Source organism: Arachis duranensis, chromosome 2 (genome assembly GCF_000817695.3).
Source record: "Arachis duranensis cultivar V14167 chromosome 2, aradu.V14167.gnm2.J7QH, whole genome shotgun sequence".
NCBI classification, from domain to species: domain Eukaryota; kingdom Viridiplantae; phylum Streptophyta; class Magnoliopsida; order Fabales; family Fabaceae; genus Arachis; species Arachis duranensis.
This window is the reverse complement of record NC_029773.3, coordinates 19716677-19726671: the sequence shown is the minus strand read 5'-3', so window position 1 is coordinate 19726671 and position 9995 is coordinate 19716677.

Sequence of the window (9995 nt, the reverse complement as noted above, 5' to 3'; positions counted from 1 at the left end):
AGCATAATGCATGATCTTGTGAAAAACTAAATTTATCGAACACCTACTGCATAAGGTTTGATAAATACTATGACAACTCTTTATACGACCCACCATATTATCCTTCCACTCAAATGAAATGTAAGCGGATTCAGTTGAAGTATGGATATGATATTTCTCCCTCTGAGTTATAGTCCTCGGCCAATCCAAACTCTGTTGCACTATTCCACGCCATCTAAAATAATACATTCCATTAGCCATGCACTAACAATCATAAATGAACTAAACATTCAACGAAACTAACGAGTAAACGAATTTGTTAACATTGTTACCTCCTCAGATGAGTCACCGATCGTTCCAGTCTCGTCCTTGGTGCACGAAATTGTGATCTCAATGGCGCCAACAACTTGGTACGCACAATTGTAATATCACTCTTTTTCACAACTTCGCACAACTAACCAGCAAGTGCACTGGGTCGTCCAAGTAATAAACCTTACGTGAGTAAGGGTCGATCCCACAGAGATTGTTGGTATGAAGCAAGCTATGGTCATCTTGTAAATCTTAGTCAGGCGGATAATAATGGTTATAATGGTTTTCGAATATAACAATAAATAAAGCATAAAATAGAGATAGAGATACTTATGTAATTCATTGGTGGGAATTTCACATAAGTGCATGAAGATACTGTATTCCTTTTGAATATCTGCTTTCCTACTGCTTTCATCCAATCATTCTTACTCCTTTCCATGAGAAGCTGTATGTTCGGGTTTCACCGGTGTCAATGGCTACTTCCCATCCTCTCAGTGAAAATGGTCCAAATGCGCTGTCACAGCACATCTAATAATCTGTCGGTTCTCGATCATGTTGGAATAGAATCCAGTGATTCTTTTGTGTCTGTCACTACGGCCAACACTCGCGAGTTTGAAGCACGCCACAGTCATCCCATCTCAGATCCTACTCGGAATACCACAGACAAGGTTTAGACTTTTCAGATCTTAGGAATGGCGACCAATAATTCTAGCTTATACCACAAAGACTCCGATCTTTCGGAATGAAGGCTAAGAGATACGCGCTCGATCTAAGGTAGAATGGAAGTGGTTGTCAGCCATGCGTTCATAGGTGAGAATGATGATGAGTGTCACGGATCATCACATTCATCATGTTGAAGGGCAGCGAATATCTTAGCATAAGAATAAGTTGAATTGAATAGAAGAACAGTAGTAATTGCATTAATACTCGAGGAACAGCAGAGCTCCACACCTTAATCTATGGTGTGTAGAAATTCCACCGTTAAAAATACATAAGTGAAAAAGGTCCAGGCATGGCCAAATGGCCAGCCTTAATGTCTAAGAACTAAACATCAAAAGATTAATTCCAAGATGAAAATACAATAGTAAAAAGTTCTATTTATACTAAACTAGTTACTAGGGTTTATAGAAATAAGTCTCAGTGCAAAAATTCACTTCCGGGGCCCACTTTGGTGTGTGCTTGGGCTGAGCTTGAGCTTTACACGTGCAGAGGCTTCTCTTGGGGTTAAATGCCAAGTTGTAACGTGATTTTGGCATTTAACTCTGGTTTGTGACGTGCTTCTGGTGTTTTACTCCAGAATGTAGCATGGAGCTGGTGTTGAACACCAGCTTGCGTCATCTAAACTCGAATAAAGTATAAACTATTATATATTTTCTGGAAAGCCCTGGATGTCTACTTTCCAACACAATTGAGAGCGCGCCATTTGGAGTTCTGTAGCTCCGGAAAATACACTTCGAGTCTAGGGAGGTCAGAATACAACAGCATCAGCAGTCCTTTTTCAGCCTCCTATCAGATTGTTGCTCAGGTCCCTCAATTTCAGCCAGAAAATACCTGAAATCATAGAAAAACACACAAACTCATAGTAAAGTCCAAAAATATGAATTTTGCATAAAAACTAATAAAAACATCCCTAAAAGTAGCTAGATCCTACTAAAAACTACCTAAAAACAATGCCAAAAAGCGTATAAATTATCCGCTCATCACAACACCAAACTTAAATTGTTGCTTGTCCCCAAGCAACTGAAAATAAAATAGGATAAAAAGAAGAGAATATACTATAAATCTCAAAATATCAATGAATATTAGTTCTAATTAGATGAGCGGTACTTGTAGCTTTTTGCTTCTGAACAGTTTTGGCATCTCACTTTATCCTTAGTTTAGAATGATTGGCATCCATAGGAACTCAGAGTTCAGATAGTGTTATTGATTCTCCTAGTTAAGTATGTTGATTCTTGAACACATCTACTTTATGAGTCTTGGCCGTGGCCCTAAGCACTTTGTTTTCCCGTATTACCACTGGATACATAAATGCCACAGACACATGATTGGGTAAACCTTTTCAGATTGTGACTCAGCTTGCTAAAGTCCCCAGTTAGAGGTGTCCAGAGCTCTTAAGCACACTCTTTTTGCTTTGGATCATGACTTTAACCATTCAGTCTCAAGCTTTTCACTTGGACCAGCATGCCACAAGCACATGGTTAGGGACAGCTTGATTTAGCCGCTTAGGCCTGGATTTTATTTCCTTGGGCCCTCCTATCCATTGATGCTCAAAGCCTTGGATCCTTTTTACCCTTGCCTTTTGATTTTAAGGGCTATTGGCTTTTTCTGCTTGCTTTTTTTCTTTTTTTTTGTAAGCTTATTCTTTTTCATTGCTTTTTCTTGCTTCAAGAATCAATTCACGATTTTTTAGATTATCAATAACATTTTTCTTTGTTCATCATTATTTCAAGAGCCAACAATTTTAACATTCATAAACAACAAGATAAAAAATATGCATTGTTTAAGCATTCATTCAGAAAACAAAAAGTATTGTCACCATATCAATATAATTAAACTAATTTCAAGGATGAATTCGAAACTCGTGTACTTCTTGTTCTTTTGTATTAAAAACATTTTTCATTTAAAAAAGGTGAAGGATTCATGGAATTATTCATAGCCTTAAGACATAGTTACTAAATACTAATGATCATGTAGTAAAGACACAAACATAGACAAACATGAAGCCCAAAAACCGAAAAACAGAGAGATAAGAACAAGGGAGTTAAGGAATGAGTCCACCTTAGTGATGGTGGCGCCTTCTTCTTGAAGGACCAATGGCATCCTTGAGCTCCTCTATGTCTCTTCCTTGCCTTTGTTGCTCTTTCCTCATAGCTCTTTGATCTTCTCTAATATCATTGAGAATGATGGAGTGCTCTTGGTGTTCCACCCTTAATTGGTTCATGTCATGACTCAATCCTTCTAGAGAAGTGTTGAGTTATTCCCAATAGTTGTTTGGAGAAAATTGCATCCCTTGAGGCATCTCAAGGATTTCTTGATGATGAGCTTCCTCATGCGTCTCTTGAGATCCATGAATGGGCTCTCTTGTTTGCTCCATCCTCTTCTTAGTGATGGGCTTGTCCTCTTCAATGAGGACATATCCTTCTATGACAACTCCAGCTAAGTTGCATAGATGGCAAATGAGATGAGGAAAAGCTAGCCTTGCCAAGGTGGAGGGCATTTCGGCTACTTTGTAGAGTTCTAGAGGGATGACTTCATGAACTTCTACCTCCTCTCCAATCATGATGCTATGGATCATGATGGCTCGATCCACAGTTACTTCGGATCGGTTGCTAGTGGGGATGATGGAGCGTTGGATAAACTCCAACCATCCTCTAACCACAGGCTTGAGGTCTAGTCTTCTCAATTGAACCGGCTTACCTTTTGAGTCTCTTTTCCATTGAGCTCCTTCCACACATATGTCCATGAGGACTTGGTCCAACCTTTGATTAAAGTTGACCCTTCTAGTGTAGGGGCGTGCGTCTTCTTGCATCATAGGCAAGTTGAACGCCAACATTACGTTCTCCGGACTAAAATCTAAGCATTTCCTCTGAACCATTGTAAGCCATTAAGATTCATTCATTGGCATAGAACTCTTGAACCATTAAGATTCCGACTTGTTGAATGGGGTTGATAAGAACTTCCCAACCTCTTCTTTGGATCTCATGTCGGATCTCCGGATACTCATTTTTCTTGAGCATGAAAGGGACCTTGGGGATCACCTTCTTCTTGGCCACAACTTTATAGAAGTGGTCTTGATGGGCCTTTGAGATGAATCTCTCCATCTCCCATGACTCGGAGGTGGAAGCTTTTGTCTTCCCTTTCCTCTTTCTAGAGGTTTCTCCAGCCTTAGGTGCCATAAATGGTTATGAAAAAACAAAAAAGCTATGCTTTTACCACACCAAATTTAGAATGTTGCTCGCCCTCGAGCAAAAGAAGAAAGAATAGAAGAAGAAGAAGAAGAAAAAGATATGGAGGAGAGGGAGAGAGGTGTGGGTTTCGGCCAAGGGGAGAAGAGAGGGTAGTGTTGTGTGAAAATGAAGAAGGATGGATGGGTTTATATAGTGGAGGGAGAGGGGTTTATGGTTCGGTCATGTAGGGTGGATTTGGGTGGGAAAGAGATTTTGAATTTGAAGGTAGGTGGGGTTTTTGGGGAAGAGTGGATGGATGTGATTGGTGAAGGGGTAATGGGAAAGAGAGATTGAGGTGATTGGTGAAGGGTATAGTGTTATTGGATTGTATGAAGAAGAGAGAAGTGGGGTAGGTGGGGATCCTGTGGGGTCCACAGATCCTGAGGTGATCCTGTGGGATCCACAGATCCTGAGGTGTCAAGGATTTCTTATCCCTGCACCTTTTAGGCGTGTAAAACGCCCTTGTATGCAATCCTGGTGTTTAACGCCAGATTGTAGCTTGTTTCTGGCATTAAACGCCCAGATGTAGCCTGTTTCTGGAGTTTAACGCTAGCCTAATGCTTGTTTCTGGCGTTAAACACCAGCTTGGTGCTTGTTTCTGGCGTTAAACGCCAGACAGATGCTTGTTTCTGGCGTTTAAATGCCAGACAGCTCTTCCTCCAGGGTGTGCTTTTTCTTCTGCTGTTTTTTATTCTGTTTTTAATTTTTGCAATTGTTTTGTGACTCCACATGATTTTAAACCTAATAAAATATAAAAATATAGATAAATAAAAATTGGGTTGCCTCCCAATAAGCACTTCTTTAATGTCAATAGCTTGACAGTGAGCTCTCATGGAGCTTCACAGATGTTTAGAGCATTGTTGGGACCTCCCAACACCAAACTTAGAGTGTAGGGAGGTCAGAATCCAACAGCATCAGCAGTTCTTTTTCAACCTCCTATCAGATTTTTGCTCAGGTCCCTCAATTTCAGCCAGAAAATATCTGAAATCACAGAAAAATACACAAACTCATAGTAAAGTCCAGAAATGTGAATTTTGCATAAAAACTAATAAAAACATCCCTAAAAGTATCTAGATCCTACTAAAAACTACCTAAAAATAATGCCAAAAAGCGTATAAATTATCCGCTCATCAGTCCTCACCCTTGGTACCAAAATATGATGCACCTTCTTATGTATTCCTTCGGCTATTAGGGTTTAACTGGCAAGATAATCGATTATGGCCTATATGGTGACAAAGACTGCACCTCTTGAGACCCTTCACTAATGTGTGGTTTGCGTCCTTTCTTTGCCACTTTGAATGGCAAGCCATTTGTGGATCCCTCATGCACCCCTCTAATGTTGATGCTTTTCGAACTTTATTTCGATCTCCTAGAGATCACCACAATCTTTTTTCTCTTTCAACCGCGATATCTCACAACGAACTTTATCCATCATGTCAACAAATTCAGCTTCATCTCCACATGGTAGAACACACATTTTCCTGCAAAGATCATTCATCATCCAACGTGATCATTGAATCCTAGCAAAACGGAGCTTTCTCCACAAATGCCCTTACTTTGTAGCGAGCATTCTTCGACCAACGATCAAGAACAAGACTATCTGGTATATCACTCAACTCCACATGTATGAGCACTGCTACAATATGATTACACAGTATACCAAGAGACTCCATCCGCAAGTACGAGCACTTGAAAATGTTACTGTCACAATAGTGACACACTTGCCATTCTTTACAAGCATTAATTGACTTTGACAAAGTGTATATATCACAAGTTTGGCTCAAAGTATGTTTCTGTACCTTTAGTGTACAAGTTTGGAAAAGCATCGGATTGAATAAGAAGAAAATCTCTTTTGTAAGCTTGTTGGAAGCTGACATCTCCAGATCATGCAACGGACTCTACAGTATTACATTCCCAACAACAGATAGCAGATCAAAGTGTGCTTTCCCAGACCTCCTTTGGGATATGCAATGCATAAACTGTTCAAAAAAGTTTCTCAAATTATGCCGAGCGTGGATAAATTTACCAAGCATTGAGTGCAACCCTTCACATCTAGAGGTTGAACGAAAACCCCCAAAGAAGTGGCCACGTATATGTGCAATTACCCACATATTTCTTCTGGAATAAAGGTCAGAAACCCATTGATTATTCAATAGACCGAGCACATTAACCATATAATGTCAATGATCTTCAAACTCGAAAACCTCATAATCGAACAACATGCATTTTTTAAATTCAGAAGTAAAGGTGGGGTTGTTTAGGTTAGAAGTAGCATTCCTTAGCAGGTGCCACGCACACAAACAATGATAAGTTCTAGGAAACACCATTTTGATTGCCTTTCTCATCACTCCATGTCCATCTATTATGTCACATCCAGGTGCTTTACCCTTCATAGCGTCCAGAACTGTTGAAGCAACTAGGTGTAAGTCTACTCATTCATATTTACCACTAGTGCAGTAGCAAACACAATAGTTTGGTTATGGTAATTAACTCCAAAGAACACAACCAGTGGATACATATACTTATTCTTTCGATATGTCACATCAAATGCTACGACATCCCCAAACAAATGATAATCCAGCTAACTATAATTATTTGTCCAAAACAGGTATACCAGACGACCATCCTTGTCGGCCAAATATGCACATACATTCCTGGATTCTCTTGCACTGTGGATTCCAAGAACTTAAGGCAAGACATCGCATCCCCACCTATGAGCCTCCGTTGCTTGCCTATCTGGTTATACATATCCCTCTTTAGAAAGGGAACATTTTGGAATCCCTCAATAGTGTGCACAAAAGACGAATAAATCTGTGGCATTTTAATCCCAACTTTCAGCATCATGTTCATTTGTTCCACATCGACTGCATCCATTTTCCTATGCCCCGATAGCATACAGGTTAGTCTACCCTCTAAAAATTTATGGTTGTAAACTTCCTGAAAGTACTATATTATCCATCTACCACTTTCTGAGTGCACGTGAACTCACATCTCTGCCTTACAACCGCATCTAGTTTTTGCCTTCGGCTCACGTTTCTGTCGCAATCCGTCATCAACAAACCCTATATCTCTTGAGCCCTGCCAAAAACATACAAATTCGTGTTGTGTAACCTCATTCTTCAAATTCTGTTGAATATTATTCTTCCTCACAGCAAAATCATTCATTTTCGCATACAAACTGTAAAACAAAAATGCAACTGATTGATCCGGAAAAATGACACATCATAATCTCAGTGGTTATTTCTTTGAAATTAATACATCCAAGCTTTGCAATACTATCGACGGCTCTCTCTTCCCAGTTGTCATAGAAATTGTCCCCAAAATACTCACGTGACTTCGATTCCACCCCTAATCCCCCATCCTCAAATTCGTTACCACCAAGACCAAAGGCATCGCTTCTCTCCTCTTCAGCACAGAGTAACCCACCATAATGGTTCAACACCGATTCTCCCTCCAAGTTATGAGATATTAATTGAGGTTTGAAATTCTTTTAACTAAAGAAGTGAACATTGACTTTTTGGATAATTAATTATTTAATGTTTTGAATAGATTCATAAGATGAGCAATAATCATTGCAGTTGAAATCAATTCTTTTCTTATACGTATTATCTTATAATAATTCTTAAAAACTTTCTACTGAGAACCTGCGAGAAATGATGTTCTCACTCCCTATAAATTTTAAATTATAACATATTTTATTTACTTAGGTTGTTACCTTTTGAATTTTTAAATACACTTTCTTAGGTTGTTGGATATTTAATTTTTAATATTGTTGAACTAATAATTTGCTTAGGTATCATCACTAAAAATTTTTAAAATATTATTTATAAATTATAATTTATTATTTATTTAAGTTGTTACTTTTTAAATTTGAAATAATCTTTCTCTAGACCGAATACAAATGGGAAGACTTTTTGCTGACATGGCACTAATATATTGAATTTTGAAATTATTTGCTTAAATGCCGTTATTAGAAATTTTTATAATTTTATTTATAAATTAATAGATTATTTGGTTAGATTGTTAGATAATAATAAAGATTTAGTTTTTGAGTTTATTAGCAAAGTAGTTAGATATTTAAATCTTAATATTATTGAACTAATTTAAAAAATTAATAAATTATTTGGTTAGGTTGTTAGATATCAATAAGGATTTAGTTTTCAAGTTTATTAGCAAGGTAGTTAGATATTTAAATCTTAATATTATTGAACTAATTTAAACAAAGTTATTTATAAATTATTTTAAAATTAAGACAGTTGTTTAATAATGAAATCAACAATTTAAAAGTAATAACAAAACAATAAGAAGCAAGTAGTAGTAAGAAACAAGTTCAAAAACAAAATAATAAGAGCTTAAATTTGAAAACGGAAACCAAACATGGTTTCAAAATAAAACAATAAGAAATTGAATTTAAAAGAAGTTGTTACCTTTTAAATTTAAGTTATTTGCTTAAGTTGTTTTGTTTAGATTGTTATTTTTAAAATTTTAAGTTATTTTTTTAGTTTGTTATTTTATAAATTTTAAGTTATTTATGGATTACTTTTTTAAATCATAAGTTATTATTATTTGTTTAAATTGTTATTTTTTAATTTTAAGTTATTTGCTCATAAATTAAAATTAAAAAAAATAAAAAAAACATGCCTTAGTTAAAAGGACTCTTGTGTTTCGATTCTTGAATTTACTAAGAGTAGATGACTCGATTCATGAATTTACTAAGAGAAATCGATGATGGATAATCAATTATTATTTTTTAAATATAAACACTTACACATAATAGATGAGTAAAATAAAATCTATGAATTTTAATATAGTGAATTACTAAATTGGTTCCTTATGTTTGGGCATAATCCTGTTTTAGTCCTTAAAGTTTAAAATGTCTTATTTGAATCCAAAAAAATTTTATTTAGCTTCAATTTAGTTCCACCGTGAGGTCAAAATTAAATAATTAACTAAATGTCCTACATGACAGCAGTACAAGAATAAGGTCGATAATTTGGAGAATAAATACGGGCTCCAGAGGCACAAAATCAATTATTGATGTATCAATACATTTATTTATCATTCTCCTTAGTTCTATGGAAAACATTCATTTAAATTATAAAAAAATGATAAATAAAAGTATTGATGCATCCATGATTAATTTTGTGCCTCTCCAAATTATGGACTTTGTTCTTGTACTGCTGTAATGTAGGATATTTCATTAATTATTTAACTTTGACCTCATGGTGGGACTACATTGAAGCTAAATGAAACTTTTTTGAATTCAAATAGGACACTTTAAATTTTAAGGATCAAAACAGGATTACGCGCAAACGTAGGGGACTAATTTAGTACTTTACCCATTTTAATATTAACTTCGTCGTAAGTTTATTTATTTGGATTTGTTTCAAGATTTCATTCTATATTTTTGAATTTATTTGTTTTAGTATTTTATATTTAAATTGTTATCTTAACTTTATTTTGTTATAAAATTTTTATAATATTAATTTTTTTTTGTACTTGAAGGATTTCAATTTGTTAAAAAGAATGTTTTTGCAGAAAATAAATATTTTTTCTATCTTTTTATTTAAAATATTATTATTGATATGTTAATATTAAAAATATAAAAAATAAACATACTTTAAAAAAAATATTTTAGGTTGTTTGATCTTTATAAAATTAAAGTAATTAATTAATTATTAATTTTTAAATTGTAACTATTTCTTCAATAAAAAATAATTTATAATTTTTTTTCAAATTTTATGAATTTGTTAATTTTTT